The sequence below is a fragment of the Dipodomys spectabilis genome, unplaced genomic scaffold (assembly GCF_019054845.1).
Source record: "Dipodomys spectabilis isolate Male_0828 unplaced genomic scaffold, ASM1905484v1 ptg000070l, whole genome shotgun sequence".
Taxonomy (NCBI): domain Eukaryota; kingdom Metazoa; phylum Chordata; class Mammalia; order Rodentia; family Heteromyidae; genus Dipodomys; species Dipodomys spectabilis.
The window spans coordinates 6620808-6637900 of NW_024870747.1; positions in this window are offsets into that span (position 1 = coordinate 6620808).

Sequence of the window (17093 nt, forward strand, 5' to 3'; positions counted from 1 at the left end):
AGCCATTCTCAAGGTTTACGTTTACTGAATTTCAATTGATTATCTAGGCTGCTGTAGGTAGGGGCAGCCACTGGTTCTGTTAACCCACTGAAGATAGTCACTCCTCTGTGGGGCAGAACTCTCTCTGCTTGGGCTAGGTGACTTTCTCCTGAGTGGATCTGAGCCTGGAAGGTCAGGTCAGATTCCTGTGACCTGCTAAATGACTCTTTTGTTTTCTTCCAAGGCCTGAGTTGGAGCTAGTTGCTCAGACTGGCCATTCTCAGTATCAAAGATGATGTCTGGTGTTAGGGAGGGGCAGCCTTCCTTCCTCTGCTCCATGAGGAGTGAGGATGTCAGGATTTTACTCAGACAGGAGTCTTTCTTCCTGGGTATCACTGGTCTGTGATCTTCAGGATGAATTTATCTGCTCCTTGTCAGTTCGTGTTGGTGTTGAGTAGAATCCTCTCACTCACTGCATATGGCGCTTTTGTCCTGGACTCTCTGTTGTAGATATGGTGGCTATGGGTGCCGTAGCTGCTGCCACAACCGCAGCTACTGGCAAGTGCTCAGATCTGTCTTCTTGCCTGGATCTTCCCTCTCTAGCCAAACAATGTGTACAGTGATGGCACACTTGGTGTGATTATCTAGGCTAGTACTGTTCACTGGAACACTAAAGCTGCTTTGTATGTGAGAGTTTGTTTAGCCTCCAGGTTCTCCTCTACCATCTTCCTCCGACCTCCATGAAACTCTTTATATTTTATGTTGATTGGTTATTATACAACAATTACTTCCAAATGTACATGTAGTGTCTAAAGATAGCCATATGAATATTCTCATGCAGCTCTTATTTATGTTATGTACTTTCAGTATTATGATATTTCTCTCTCTCTTATACTCTCTCTCATTTCCTCACTTTCTCTTTCATGCTTCATGTCTGCTACTTAGAATTTCTGGTGGTCTATTATTATCCTTCAGGATCCACTGGTTTGTGGGAACATGATAAAGACAATCAGTTACCCTTGACTTATTTAACAGTTACAACAGTGATGTGGTATTATTTGCCATTCTAAATGGTAAAACAATAGATCTAGAAATTCCTTCTCACTTTTATTACTATTATAAATTTTATTTTCCTATGAATCATTGGGATGGATAAGATAATTTTAACCTGTGACCTAAAAGTACTTTTTCTTTTACAAACAACCTTTTGCTTTGAGTATCAGTGAGTAACTACATGTAATGAAACAAAACTATCCTATGGAAAGTAGACTGAAGTTGTTCACAGGGATGAAAAACAAGATAATGGGGAATTGAGTACAAAGGATACCCATCATAGAGCACAGATCCTTAAAGTAGCTTACCATGCACACTTTGTGAGAATGACAATGTGTTAGGAACTATAGATTAAATCACTGAACACTTGATATATATGCAAATATTTTTATATATTTATATATGCATATATGTATGTGCCCTTATATATGTACACATGTATGTTACTATACTCACAAATACACACATACATATACTCATGTATAAATGCACATGGAGAAAGACACATAGTTACAGTCAACACAAGTTTCACTACTTGTTGAATATGCCTTAGACGGAATGCTTGGAACCAAATATGTTGAAGATGTATTTGTCTCTAAGAGTTCTTTTACCACTCCTCTTACCTCTTAAAAACTTCTACGTTTTAAGGCATGAGATTCGACTTGCAAAATGCAGTACAAGTGATAGCAAGTCATTCAGAAATCTCAGTAATAAAGGTCATAAGGTGTCTCCCTGCTCCCCACGGAATGCCTGCTCTTGTAGACACTCTCAACAACCAAAGTAGCAGGAGAATATCCTATCAGTGTATATACTATCAGAGGGGGTTAGAGGGAGGATTTGGGTGATGTGAAAGGAAGGGATGGTAGGGGAAAAACAAAGGATTGGGTAACAATGTTCAATAAGAAATGTACTCATTACCTTCCTTATGTAACTGTAACCCCTATGTACAGTGTCTTTACAATAAAAATATATATTAAAAAGATACAAGGAAAACTTCTGTACTTATGGGAAGTTGTATTTATCACTCAATATCAGTAAGGTATTGGTTTTAGGACCACAGGCATATTAAAATTTTGGATCCTCAAACATTTTACTTGAACACAGTACATTATTTACATTAGAATGTGTCCACAACCTAGTTCAGTGTAATTGCTATGAAACGTTTTACTATATTTTATGTTTGAAATGGAAAATAAAAGTATTTGCACTATCAACAGAAACAATTTTTTTTCAATTTTTTTTGTCTTTTTGTCTGCATTTTGTGGATGGAATTGGGAGAGCAGTTTTGAAAAGCTAAAATTTCATCACCAAGAGCTGTCTGCAAAATGTAAAAGGATGTACTACAGCATCTTGAATAATATGGAACTCCAAGGAGAAGTACTTGAATTGAGACATTATCAGAAACTAACCATGCAAAGAATTTTTAGACGCGCAGCTGCTAGATTTCTAATGGAGAGGTTTCATAACCCTTTCTGTAACACAAGTCAGAACCTCATTGAAGTCTACATGATTTCCTTCACCTGTCTGTCAAGCTCAGTCATTATCAATCAACATACAACTAATATTGAATAATCCTCTAATAACAAAATATTGATGGAATGTCCATCCAGTTTAGGTTAAGAGCGTTAACCTAGTAATGAACTAGATGGTAAGTAAATCTGAAACTGTTATAGGCTACAGGAGTTCAAGAAATGGATACTACAGTATTTTTCCTGATAACAGAATTTGAGGGCAAGTTATTTTATAATGGTTCATGTTAGGGAACAAGATAACTTCTGAGGAAGAGTCAGAAAATTTGTGGGAATCACGGCCATCTGAAACTCATTTCCAGAGTGCAAACTGATTAAAACTAGAGAATTTTTCTTAAACATTAGAATTGGACTATCATTAGGGTGAAAGTTAGGTTTCAGTTGCAGCTGTAGTTAGTGTTAGCATCAGGGCAATGGAAAGTTTAGGGTCAAACTGAAACTATCTTTGAATAACAAGTCATGTTAGAATTAGGATGAATGTGATATAGGAAACTGCTAATTATATTAAGATTAGGATATGGTTAGTGAGAGGGTTAGCCTCAATATTCCAGTTAAGGTTAGAGTTACAAAAATTGAAAGATAATGGGTAAAACTACAAATTAGTTTTAGAGAGATGAGTTGAATCAAAGTTAGGATGAATAAATCTAATGTATTTTTATGGCTTTTAGAATCCAAAGGCTATTAGTTCTATGGTTAGGGTTGCTGTTCTAATTCAGGTTAGATTTAGACTTAGGTAAGGGTAAGCTGTAAGGTTAAACTGAGTTTTCTGCTAACATTTTCAAGTAAAATAAGTGTGAAATTTAACAAAAATTACAGAGTTTTCCTAATTTTACTATTCAGGGTTCAATAGGGTTAAATTTAGAGTTAGGTTTCTAGTAAGGTTTAGATATATAGTTAGGGTTAGGAACTAGAGTATAATTTAAGTAAACCTGCAACTTCTTTTTGGAGTTAGAGGAGTTCAGTAAAAGTTAAGATCAGTGGAAAATATGATAGCTTTCATGATATGAAGATTTGAGGTTAATATTCATAATAGGGAATGATTTCATAGTCCAAGTGAGGGAATCTGTAGGATTTGGAGAAAAGTGCAAATAAATCATTTCAAAGACCATGAGTATGTGTTAGGATATATTTTCCATTAATTTTAGGATTGGGTTACTATTATCATCAAGGTTACTCTTAGGATTCTGACCAGGATCAGAGTTAGGATTATGGAAATGGAAGGTTGAGAACTTGAGTGACTTACTTCCTTTGTGTCTGTATATGCACTATTCTAAGGCTTGGACTCAAGGCTTGGGTTCTATCCATGAACATTTTGCTGTAGGCTAGCATTCTAGCACTTGAACCATGATTCCACTTCCAGATTTCTTTGACAGTGAATTGGAGATGAAAGTCTCACAGATTTTCCTATCCATGCTGACATTGAACTGAGATCCCAAGTTCTCTGCCTTCTGATTAATGATAGGATTAAACTCATGAGCTACCAGTGCCATGGAAAATGCCTGACTTTTATTGATTGTTTTTACTTTTGTTCAAGATCAACATTGAATTCAATATTTGATAGCATTGTTCACTAGGTAACAAGCTGCCACTTGAGCCATATCTCCAAAAATGATTATCTTAAATAGCTGGAAATCATTAAATTTTCTTCAGTTGATATGAATCATTAGTGCTGTTCTAAAACTTATCTTAAACTTTATAAACCCTAGAGGTGATCTGAGCAGATTCTCATGGTTGACTTCTAATTGCATAGTATTTTAGGGATATGATTTTTTAATTATTATTTTAAGTAACAAATGAGTTATTAAACAAAGCAGTTTCTGCGTACAATATAACTTGATCAACGCCAACCCTTTCAACACTCGCATCCTTCCTCTATGAACCTCTTCCTTCACTCTTCTTAATTTTGTAGGATATTTACTGGATTACTCTCTGCACTTCCCACCTTTTCTCCTGGTCATTCTTGTACTTTTCCCCCTTCACCTCTGTTTTGATTAGCCACTTACATATGATGCAGCAACTCTACTCCTAGGCATTTACCTGAAAGATTACAAACCCGGATATAGTAAATATTTCAGCACAACCATGCGTACTGAATTAGCCCAGATACCCCTCAAGAGAGAAATGATTCAAGAAAATGTAATGCACACACACACACACACACACAGAGGAAATCCTACTTACCCATTAGAAAGAGTATTGTGCCCTTTGTATCTCTCATTTCTCATTTCTTCTGCCTGGTATCCAATTGTTGTCGTACTGTCCCTGCACTGCAGTAAGTGACACATGCAATCTGATGTAAAAGATTTTCAGAGAGTTCGCTAGCCATAGATTCCTAAATATGAGTTCTATGCTCATTCTCTTTGTTTATTCATGCCTTTGAGTAGTGATTGCACAGTTTCATTTGTACCATTTGCTACACAGAAAAGACATGACCGCACATACATGGATATACATACATACATGGATATATGCACACATATGGGTATATATTAAATACTTGAATTCATTTTATGTTTTTGAGAATTACGGAGCTAACAAAAATCACATGCATTTTACTTCCTAGTCAATTCTTTCAAAACCTAAATAACTTTGTCTCCTTTGAATACATAATTTTAAAGAGAATATCACCATCTCTAATCTTTCAGTGGCCTTGAAATTAGATGTTCCAATGGGAAAAAGTTATTTAGCCAGTCCCAAATTGTGCCTTTTCCAAGTTATCAGATATTCAATCTATCACATGCCCAAATAATAGAGAATGGGAACAGGTCTACATTGAGCACTCACAATAGACAGCTCTCTGGACTTTCTCAGGAAGAGCTTTCTGCCATTGTGGAATGGATAGGGCTGGATAATATGCAAACAGACATCATAGATTGAAAGTATTGTGCTAAGTTGACACCTGAGATATTGGATGTTTTAACTGCATAGTATTGGTTTTCATGAATCAGTTAATCAGATTCTTTACACTATATGATGTTACTAGACTGTGGAATGCATGTTTATTGCATTTACTTTGTATAGCATATTTTGAAATTTGGTATAAATCGTTTATCTTTTTTCTTGATATGGATTACTCCTAGTTGTCCAGAGTGAGGAAATGCCCTGGAACTTTGTAATTTGAAGTCTTATGTTGCCATGTGTCATATCCTATTTTCCTTTTACAGAGTTGGTAAAAAAAAATATATGTAATTTATTTTATTTTATTGGGGGGGGGGGCCCGGTCGTGGGGCCTGAACTCTTGGCCTGGGTACTGTTCATCAGCTCTTCAGCTCAAGGCTGGTACACTACCACTTGAGCCACAGAGCCACACCTGGGTTTTTTCTGCTTATGTGGTGCTGAGGAATCGGACCCAGGCCTTAAGCATGCAAGGGGAGCGCTCTACCACTGAGCCAACTTCCCAGTCCTGTAATGTATTTTTTATTTTTATTCATTATCTATTACAGAATTTGAACTCAGAGCCTGGGCACTGCTCCTGAGGTCTTTTGCTCAAGGTTAGCTCTCTACAACTTCGAGCCACAGGATCAGTTTTAGTTGTCAGTGATTAATTGGTGATAAGTGTCCCGCAGGGACTTTTCTCAACCTGGCTTTGAACGGTGATCCTCATATACCAGGCTCCAGATCAGCCAATATCAGAGGCATGAGCTACCTCCACCCGGTTATACGTAATTTATACTGTAGTTTTCTGAAATCTTTCATCCTACACTGAATATTTTTTCTTACGAGCTTTCTAATAAATATGTAATCTATTCAATTTTGAAAAGTACTGTGTACCTCCCACTTATTTGTATCAGTCCATACTTTCCTAGCTATGATTAGCATCAGTACAGTTAAGCACATTACATCTCAACAGGAAAATTCTACTGTAGTTCTGATCCCCTTGAGCTAGATAAGGAGAATTCCTGTAAAAGAAACCTCTCCTCAATTATGAGAAAAGATACGTTTGGAAGTTTAGTTTAGTTTAGTTTCTTTCTTTTATTTTTTGGCCAGTCATGTGGCCTGAACTCTGGGCCTGGGCCCTGTCCCTCAACTCTTCAGCTCAAGGTTAGTGCTCCAACTCTTGAGCCATAGCTCCACTTCTGGTTTTTTCAGCTTATGTGGTGCTGAGAAATCGAACCCAAGGCCTCATGCATACCAGGCAAGCATTCTACCAATGAGCCACCATTCCAGCCCAAGTTTGCAAGTTTTTGAGAAGAGGAATTTGGCATTTGGTTTGCATCCTTGATTAGTCATGAATAGATATTATTTGGCTCCAAATTTTGTCTCCTTGTAGGTTCCCTAAACAGTTACACATCAGCCTCATTCCATCACATATCTTTAAGTCCTTCTTTTATTTCTTTTTATCGTTATTGTTTTGTTGTCATTGTATTGCTGACACTGAAGCTTGAACTCATGGCCTAGGCAGTGTCCCTGGGCTCAATGCTAGTGCTCTACCACTTGAGCCGTGCACCACTTCTGGGTTTTTCTGTCTGGACATGCTTTGAATCATAATATTCAGATCTCAGCCTCCAGGGTAGCTAGGATTACAGGTGTGAGCCACCAGTGCCAAGCAAGTCCCTCTCTTTCAGACATTATTCTAAAAGCATCCAATCCAAGGTCACTCCTAAGATTGTAAATGGAACTATGCCAATAGTTCCTTTAATTGTTCTGGCTATGGAGTTTTTTGAAAATTATATTGAAACTACTTAACTGTTCTCTTCCTAATCCATGATTCTAGATGTTTTAGTAATAATTACTTAAATTTAGTAGCTATAAACCCTAAATCTCTCAATTATTAATTTCATTTAATTCTTTCAATATGATTATTTTTCAATACAAATATGAACTTATACTCACCTTCTTGAATCTACCCCTTGGCATGAGCTGTGCCTGGGCCTATTCTACCTCAAATGCAAGAGGTTGGTAAAAGAATAGCCTACAGTATTCCTGCCTAAGACTGAGGACAAGTAGTTGCGTGCCTAATAGAAGCAATGCATTCCTGGCATGGGAAGGGGTGGGAGAGACAACAGCCTAGAGAGCAAACTGGCAGTTACAACATTTAACAACTTCTCCTTTGGGGACACTGATCTCCTGCAAATTGGCAGTGATATAACTCACCTAGTGAATTTTCATATATGAAGGAAGTTGTCATGTCTCACTACACAACTTACCTGTAGTCAAAGAGAGGGTCATTCTTCTGTGTCCTGCTTAGGCCCAGTCTCATTTTATCTCCATCTTAGACTTTGCCCAGACTCTATTCCTACCAGAAGGTCCCTGATGAGGAGGAATGTGTGATCTCTTGGCTTTTGATTAGCCCTATGGGAACTGAGGCCACTTTTAATTTTGATCCTGTTCATTCTGACAAGGCTGTGGTGGGTGGTGGGAAAGCTCATTCTCTGAATTGTTCCCTATTACCAAATATCTTCAGAGAAAGTCAAAGAATGACAGATTCTGCCTGAGGGAGTGAGTTTCTCCATTTCCAAAAAGGTCAATTAATATCTGATTATGAGGCCCACGTGGTGGTCCTTACCCAGATCCTCCAAACAGGAGTGAATGTTACCTCAGACACCAGGCCATCCTCACATTTCTTCTGCTCTTTCACACGAAAATAAAGGTCACAGGAGTTGAGTTGAGAAACAAGGAGAAATGAGAGTAGCAGATGAATCATAGGCATGGGGAGGAATTAGAAACCATGTGTGAAAAAAGGGCTCAGAAAATCTAGGATCAGAGTTCCAAGAAGATGGCGGAGGAGAAGCTGGAATCTGAACAAGCTCTCGCATAGAAAGCAGTTTTAGAGTTCCAGTGAACAGTCCTAAGCCAGAGAATCACACCAAGGGTGACATCACAGAACAGAGAGACAGGCCAGAGAGGGAAAATCCAGGCAAGGAGACACATCTGAGCACTTGCCAGCAGCCACCGCGGTGGCGGCAGCTGTGGCGGCAGCGACAGCAGGGCACCATACCTGAGCCACAGAGAGTCCAGGATGAAGGAGCCTGATGCAGCGGGCAAGCGGATTCTACTCAACACCAGCAAGAACCGACAAGGAGCGGACATCTTCATCCTGCAGTTTGCAGACCAGAGACGACCCAGGAACCAAGACTTGGTGTGAGTAGAAGCCCGACGTCCTCACTCCTTCTCAGGGAGCAGAGGAGGGAAGGCCACATTTCCTCCCCCACTACCGGAGATCTCCATCTTGGATACCGACCAAGCTCGGACCAGCTGCTAGCTCCAACTCAGGCCTTGGAATAAAACGGGTGATTTAGCAGGTCACAAGAACTTAATGGCGGCGTGACCTGCCAGACTCAGCTACACCCAGGGAAAAGTCACCCAGCTCGGGTGCCAGCCCTAGGAGTGGGTTTCTTCACTGGGTAATCAGAGCCAGAGGCTGCCCCTCCCTCTAGCAGCCTCAAAAATCAATTGAAATTCAGTAAACAGAAACCCTGAGAATGGCTCCAGGCTGGGCTCTGTGAGTTTTTCACAAAATAGCCCTAGGGAAAAGCTACTGTTGGTTGAAAGGCCTCAACTCTACCCAGAACCTGGCCTCATCACTGCATCCCCCTCTTTTGTGATTCTTAAAGCAGATCAGCCTCCCATTAAACTATCCTGGGAGGAGGATCTCAAAATTCTGTGTAAAGCAGAGCATTTTTCTGCCTGTTCGAACCAACTGACTTAAGAAACCAACCAAGCCACAGGACCACAAGCAGACCAGAGGCTCCAAGAAGAGGATGGTTATAGACACAAGGGAGATACAGGATTTTTCCCACCCCTCCCCCCAAAAAAATCAAAGAACTTTCTTCTTCTTCTTCTTGTTCTTCTTGTTCTTCTTGTTCTTCTTGTTCTTCTTCTTCTTCTTGCTCTTCTTGTTCTTCTTGCCCTTCTTGTTCTTCTTGTTTTTGTTCTTGTTCTTGTTCTTGTCCTTGTTCTTCTTCTTCTTCTTCTTCTTCTTCTTCTTCTTCTTCTTCTTCTTCTTCTTCTTCTTCTTCTTCTTCTTCTTCTTCTTCTTCTTCTTCTTCTTCTTCTTCTTCTTCTTCTTCTTCTTCTTCTTCTTCTTCTTCTTCTTCTTCTTCTTCCTCCTCCTCCTCCTCCTCCTCCTCCTCCTCCTCCTCCTCTTTTTGGGTACCTTATATAAAAATTTTTTCTTTTCTAAAACTTTTTTTAATCTTTAATTTTTGCCTTTTTTGAAAAAAAAATTATTTTCCAGTAACCTTTTTTTTTCCTCTTATAATTTTTACTTTAGGGATACGTTAATATGCATTCTTCTTTCAATTTTTTTCTTCTTTCTCTTTTTTCTTTTATAATTCTTTTTGTTTTTTGTTTAGCTCTACTGAACTACTGATCTTTTTTCTTCCTTTCTTATCCTTTTCACCTTTTCGTGTCTTTTGTTCTTCTTTATGTGACTTAACTCTTGTCCTGCACATCCTCAGATAAGCCCGTAGTTAACTAGTAGACCCTATCCCCCATTGTGTACACACTTAATCCACAAATTTATTACTCAGTTCAAAACCTCTGAGACTTAAATTCCTTAATAGCAGTACTACCTATTTATACCTATATAATATTTTAAGCATTTTTATTTTTAAATTTTTCACATCTCCTCTATGTTCCTCTCCTTCCCTCAATATATTCACGTTCTTCTCTAAATAGGTTGTTTTCTCATCTCCATAATATTATTAATTTTTACTTTTCTATTTTTTCTGGTCTCTTTTCTTTTCCCTTTCCCATTCTTCTTTTTTTTCTCTCTCTACTTTCATCCTACCCAACCTATTTCCTGCATTGATATTAGGACTTAGTTAACTCTCCCTGTGCCTCCCCACACCAATCTATTCCTATTTTTTACCCACATCTCTCCCTAACCCTAATAATTTCTGGTTTTCCAAATTCTTCTCTGCGGTTCAAAGCCCATTTTGTATAGTTTTTTGATGTTGAATAGATGTATCTGTTGTACTAGATTGTATCTGTAGACTATTGACTGTACAAATTCAGATTTTGTCTGATGGTTGCCTTAAGATAGTGTTCGAGCACAAAACTGGTGCTAATTTCATCTCAAATGGACAGAATAAGCTGGAAAAACATAAGAAAAATGGCAAATTCGGGTTTCTCAATTCCCAATCTTGATAATCAGGGACAGAACAGATAATGAATAATCCAGAGGAGAGTTTCCTAATAGCTCTACAAACACTGCTGGCAAACATGATAAATGAAAAGATAGAAAACATACAAAGGATTCTGAATGAGCATGATAGGGAGAGAGAGAGGAGGCAATCCAAAAGTTTATACAGGAATGTCATAAATGTGAGGAAGCTACTCAAAAACTGATACAGGATGTGTGTGAGCAGCTTGAGAGTACTCAAAGAGAAAGGCAGGGATGGCTTGAGCAGGCTGAGAACACTCAAAGAGAATTGCAAGAATCCCACGAACGGGAGGAAGCTAATCAAAGAGTAATACAGGAATTGAGAGAGCAGGAAGAGAATACACAAAGATCTCTAAAAGCATTCATGGAAGCCATTAACAAAGAGCTGAAGGAAGTCAGAGAGACCATAAAGGGAATGCTGAATGGAACTCAACAGAAGGAATGGGGGTTCAAAGAAATTATAACCAAGTGATTTGAGAATAAGCAATGAACACAAAATTAAGGAGGCCAAGAAATTCATACAAGATCTAAAACAGAGCTTCAACAAAGAATTTGAAGCCATCAAAGCTGACCAATTAGAAGGGAAAGAGATAAAAAACAAAGTATAAAGTCTTGACAGCAGGTTAGACCATGCAGAAGATCAAATTTCAGGGATTGAAGACAGCCAAGACATTATAGAGAAAGAACATACAACCATCCAAGACAAGACCAAGAAATATGATAGATCTATCCAACACCTGGAAGACACCATCAGAAGGACTAATCTAAGGATAATAGGTTTAGAGGAGCACCTAGAAACAGAAGTTAATTGTCTAGGAAAATTGTTTAACAGGATCCTAGCAGAGAACTTCCCAAACTTACAAAAAGATAGGCCTGTTGAGATACAAGAAGCTTTTAGAACCCCAAATAGACCAGACCAAAATAGGACATCCCACAGTCACATTATAATCCACACAGGATCAACTAAGACCAAGGAAAAGATCCTTAAAGCAGTCAAGGAGAAAAGATTAGGGAAACCAATTAGAATCACCTCAGATTTCTCAGCAGAGACAATCAAAGCAAGAAGAGCCTGGAATGATGTATGCCATGCCCTATAAACAAACAACTATAAACCAAGAATACTGTACCCAGCTAAACTCACCTTCATAATTGAAGGCCAAATAAAAATCTTCCATTTCCAAGAAAAATTGAAACAATACATCTCCACCAAACCAGCCCTACAAAAGATTCTTAAAGATGTCCTACACATAGAAAACCAACAAGACCACAATAAAGGCCAAGAAACTGTACCCAAACTGAGAATCCAAGAACCATAGGAAGAACCCAGTTTTCGCAGCCCCCAAGAAGGTGGATAACATGGCAGAAACTCCCAAATACCTCTCAGTCCTATCTCTTAACGTTAACGCACTGAACTCCCCAATTAAGCTACATAGACTGTCTAGTTGGATTAAAAAGCAAGATCCTTCTATCTGCTGTCTTCAGCAGTCACATCTTGCCCCTAAAAACACCTTCATTTTCAATGTTAAAGGCTGGAACAAAATCTACCAAGCAAACAGACCCCCAAAACAGGCGGGAGTTGCAATCCTAATATCAGATAAAATAGACTTCAAATTAAAATTCATGAGAAGAGATAAAGAAGGTCGCTACATACTAATTAAGGGATTTCTCCTTCAGGAGGATATTACAATTCTAAATATCAATTCTCCAAACAATGGGGCACCCAAATTTATGCAAGAAACCCTGCTTTCTCTCAATCCCTTATAGATCCAAAAACATTAATTGTTGGGGATTTTAACACACAACTCTCCCCTCTAGATAGATCAACTCGGCAAACACTCAACAGAGAAACCTCAGATCTAAACAGCTGCATAGATCAACTAGACTTAACACACATCCACCGAACATTTCACCCAGCAGCATCAGAATACACTTTTTTCTCACCAGTAAATGGAATATTTTCTAAAATAGACCACATTTTAGGCCACACATCAAAGTTGTCTAAATTCAGAAACATTGAAATTATACCTTGCATTCTCTCTGACCACAAAGGAATAAAATTAGAACTCGACACCAAAAGTCACCAAAGAAAGTCCGGTATCACATGGAGGCTGAACAACACACTGCTGAATCATGAGTGGGTCATGGAAGAGATTAGAAAGGAAATTCAAATGTTCATGCTATTCAACAAAAATGAATACACAAATTACCAGCTCCTCTGGGACACAGCAAAGGCAGTACTCAGAGGCAAGTTTATGGCTCTGAGCTCCTACATCAAGAAATTGGAGAGATCTGAAATCAACAATTTAATGACACATCTAAACCTCCTTGAAAAAGAGCAGCAAGATAAACCCCAATCCAGTAGATGGAAAGAAATAATTAAAATCAAATCAGAATTAAATGAATTAGAATCCCAAAAAACTATAGAAAGAATCAACAAAACAAAGAGTTTGTTCATCCAAAAAATTAACAAAATTGACAGACCCTTAGCAAATCTTATCAGAAAAAGAAGAGAACACACCCAAATAATTAAACTCAGAGATGAGAATGGAAACATAACCACGGAAACAACCAAGATTCAGAACATTATATGGGAATGCTTCTCAAAACTTTATGCTAGTAAGTTTGAGAACTTGACAGAAATGGAGCTTTTCCTAGCAAATATTGACATGCAAAAACTAAACCAACATGATTTAAACCATATTAAAAGGCCCATATCAAGCATTGAAATAGAAAGAGCAATAAGAGACCTGTGAGCTAAGAAAAGTCCAGGAGCAAATGGTTTTACAGTGGCATTTTACAAGGCCTATAAAGCAGAGCTCACACTAATACTCCTTCAACTCTTCAACGAAATTGAAAGAGAAAGTTCACTACCGAACACATTTTATGAAGCCATCATAACCCTCATCTCCAAAGCAGGCAGGGACTCATTAAAGAAAGAGAACTATAGACCCATTTCTTTGATGAACATAGATGCAAAACTTCTCAAGAAAATTTTGGCCAATCAATATCAACAATTCATCCAAAAAATCATACACCACGATCAAACAGGATTCATTTCAGGGATGCAAAGCTAGTTCAATATAAGCAAATCAATTAATATTATTCATCACATCAAGAGGAGCCAGGATAAGAACCACATGGTTATCTCAATAGATGCAGAAAAAGCATTCGACAAGATCCAACACCCCTGTATGATGAAGGTTTTGGAAAAACTAGGAATCCATGGAACATTCCTCAATACAATAAAGGCTGTATATGACAAACGTACAGTCAGCATTATACTTAATGATGAAAAACTAAATCCATTTCCTCTTAATTCAGGAACAAGACAAGGATGTCCACACTCTCCACTTCTCTTCAATCTAGTATTAGAATGCCTAGCTACAGCAATCAGACAAGATGCAGACATAAATGGGATCCAAATAGGGAAAGAAGAAATAAAACTCTCCCTCTTTGCAGATGACATGATCTTGTATTTAATGAATCCAATAGAGTCCACTCCCAAATTACTCAATCTGATTCAAAACTTTGGCAAATGAGCAGGTTATAAAATTAACCCCTAAAAATCAATGGCTTTTCTGTATGCCAACAATGAGAAAAGTGTGGCTGAAATTAGGAAAGCAACTCCATTTGTAAAAGGCCAACAAAAATAAAATACCTAGGAATTAACTTAACCAAAGAAGTGAAGGACCTCTATGATGAAAAATTTAAAATTTTGAAAAAGGAAATCAACAGAGAACTTAAAAAATGGCAAAACCTCCCATGCTCCTGGATTGGAAAGATTAACATCGTGAAAATGGCAATACTTCCCAAGGCTATCTACAAATTCAACGCGATACCTATGAAAATTCCAACCTCATTCTTCAAGGAAAGAGAAGAGGCAATCCAAAAATTCATATAGAACAATAAAAGAACCCGAATAGCAAAAACGCTCCTCAACGGAAAGAACACTGCTGGAGGAATATCAATGCCAAATTTCAAACTCTACTGTAAAGCCATAGTAATCAAAACAGCTTGGTATTGGCATAAGAACAGACCTCAGGATCAATGGAATTGAATTGAAAACCCAAAAATGAACCTACAGACCTATAGCCATCTAATCTTTGAGAAGGGAGTTAAAACAATAGAATGGAAGAAAGACAGCCTCTTCTGTAAATGGTGCTGGCAAAATTGGTTAACTACTTGTAGAAAACTAAAGTTCGACCCTTATATATCACCCTGCAACAGAATCAACTGCAAAAGGATCAAAGACCTCGGAGTCAAAGCAGACACTCTGAAAACATTACAGGATGGAATAGGAGAAACCCTAGGTGTCCTTGGCTCAGGCCGAAATTTTCTGAATAGAGACCCGGAAACACAACAAATCAAAGAAAGGTTGGACAAATGGGATTGCATGAATTTGCAGAGCTTCTGCATGGCAAAGGACATAGCTAGCAAGATCAACAGAAAGCCTACGGATTGGTAGAAAATCTTCACTAGCCAAACAATGGACAAGTGTCTCATATCCAAAATATACTTGGAACTCAAAAAATTAAATCCCCCAAGAACAAATCCTCAAAGAAACAACTGCCCAATAAATAAGTGGGCTAAAGACATAAAGAGAAACTTCTCTGAAGAAGAAAGAAGGATGGCCAATAGACACATGAAGAAATGCTCAACCTCCCTAGCCATAAAAGAAATGCAAATCAAAACAATATTGAGATGCCACCTCACTCCAGTTAGAATGGCAAAAATCAAGAACTCTAACAACAACAGATGCTGGAGGGGATGTGGACAGAAAGGAACCTTACTTCATTGTTGGTGGGAATGTAAACTTGTTCAACCTCTTTGGAAAGCAGTGTGGATGTTCCTCAAAAGACTTCACATAGATCTCCCCTATGACCCAGCAATCCCACTTTTGGGCATTTACCCAAATGTTTACAAACAAGACCACACTAAAGCTACCAGCACAACTATGTTTATTGCAGCATTATTTACCATAGCTATGATATGGAACCAACCCAGATGCCCCTCAGTAGATGAATGGATCAAGAAAATATGGTATATATACACAATGGAATTGTATGCCTCCATCAGAAAGAATGACATTGCCCCATTTGTTAGGAAATGGAAAAACTTGGAAAAAATTTTATTAAGTAAGCCAGGCCCAAAGAAACATAGGTCCCATGGTTTCCCTTATTTGCAATATCTAGTATATGTATGAGTGAAGCAGAAAATGTCAGATAATGTGATGTTAGGAAAATGAACCCTTAGATTTGTATTTTTACGTTTTTTTCTTTCATGCATGTGTTTCTAACGCATTTTTAAGATTATTTCTTTGTTGCTTTGTATGTCCCTCCCCCACAGTATAACCCCTGCTTTCACTATATTTGATGTCAGTATAACTTGTGGAGGGGATGGGGAAAAACAAGTCGTTTAAGCATACAGGTGGACCTGTTGCAACAATGAGAAGTACAAGTTGTCATGTCGAAAACGAGCTTTACAACGTCGGTGCGGGGCGGGGGGGGGGGGGGTGATGAGGATTAGGTAGGGGGAGTGGGGAGGCTGGGAAGGGATGTGAAGGGTAAACAAAGGAGGAAGCTGCAATGCTTGGTAAGAAATGTATGCATTATCCTGCCCATGTAATTGTAACCCCTCTGTACGGTATGTTCACAAATAAAATAAAATAAAATAAAGAAAATCTAGGATCACCCACATCATTTGGGAATCACATCACAGAATTCAGGAATAAAATTAATAAATTATTACCTAAATTAGTAACTCCACGGCTCTGACTACATTACAAGTGTTCTCTCAAAATCTAGCTGTACTAATTTGATGAGGAAAAAGGCGCACATTGTTTCCTCACAATGTTCTACTGAGTATCTTCTTCCATAACCCAGGTTGTTCTTACCCTGTACTTGTCGGTTACTTTCCTTTGCTGGATTCAATCAATGACACTTGGAAGTGTTATCATCTTCAGACATGTAATTACATTTTGTTTTAATCCATTTGTTATAATATAAAACAAATTTTTGGGGAAAATATGTCTATGCTATATTTTCTTCCATGCCATATATATTTGATGTTATTAAGTATTATTTTAATAGTTTCATTTTTAAACCTGAGGAAAATGTTTAGTTACTGTTAGCACTAATTAGTTGCAACTTTTTTGTATTTTTCCATATCTGTATATTTGTTATTAAGCTTCTTACATTGTCTTTTCCCCCTACTGTTGCCTTCTTAAAATTGCTTCAAATTATAAACTCTATATGATGATCTGTATGTGTTCATTTATAAATATAAATTTTTATCTAATATGCACATTTTATATGATATTTTCATCCTATTGTCTCTGCTCTGAAATCAATATGGAAATCCTTCATTAAAGAAAAAACACAATGCCACAAAACCAGTGAAATTAAGATTAGGTATCTATCCAAAAA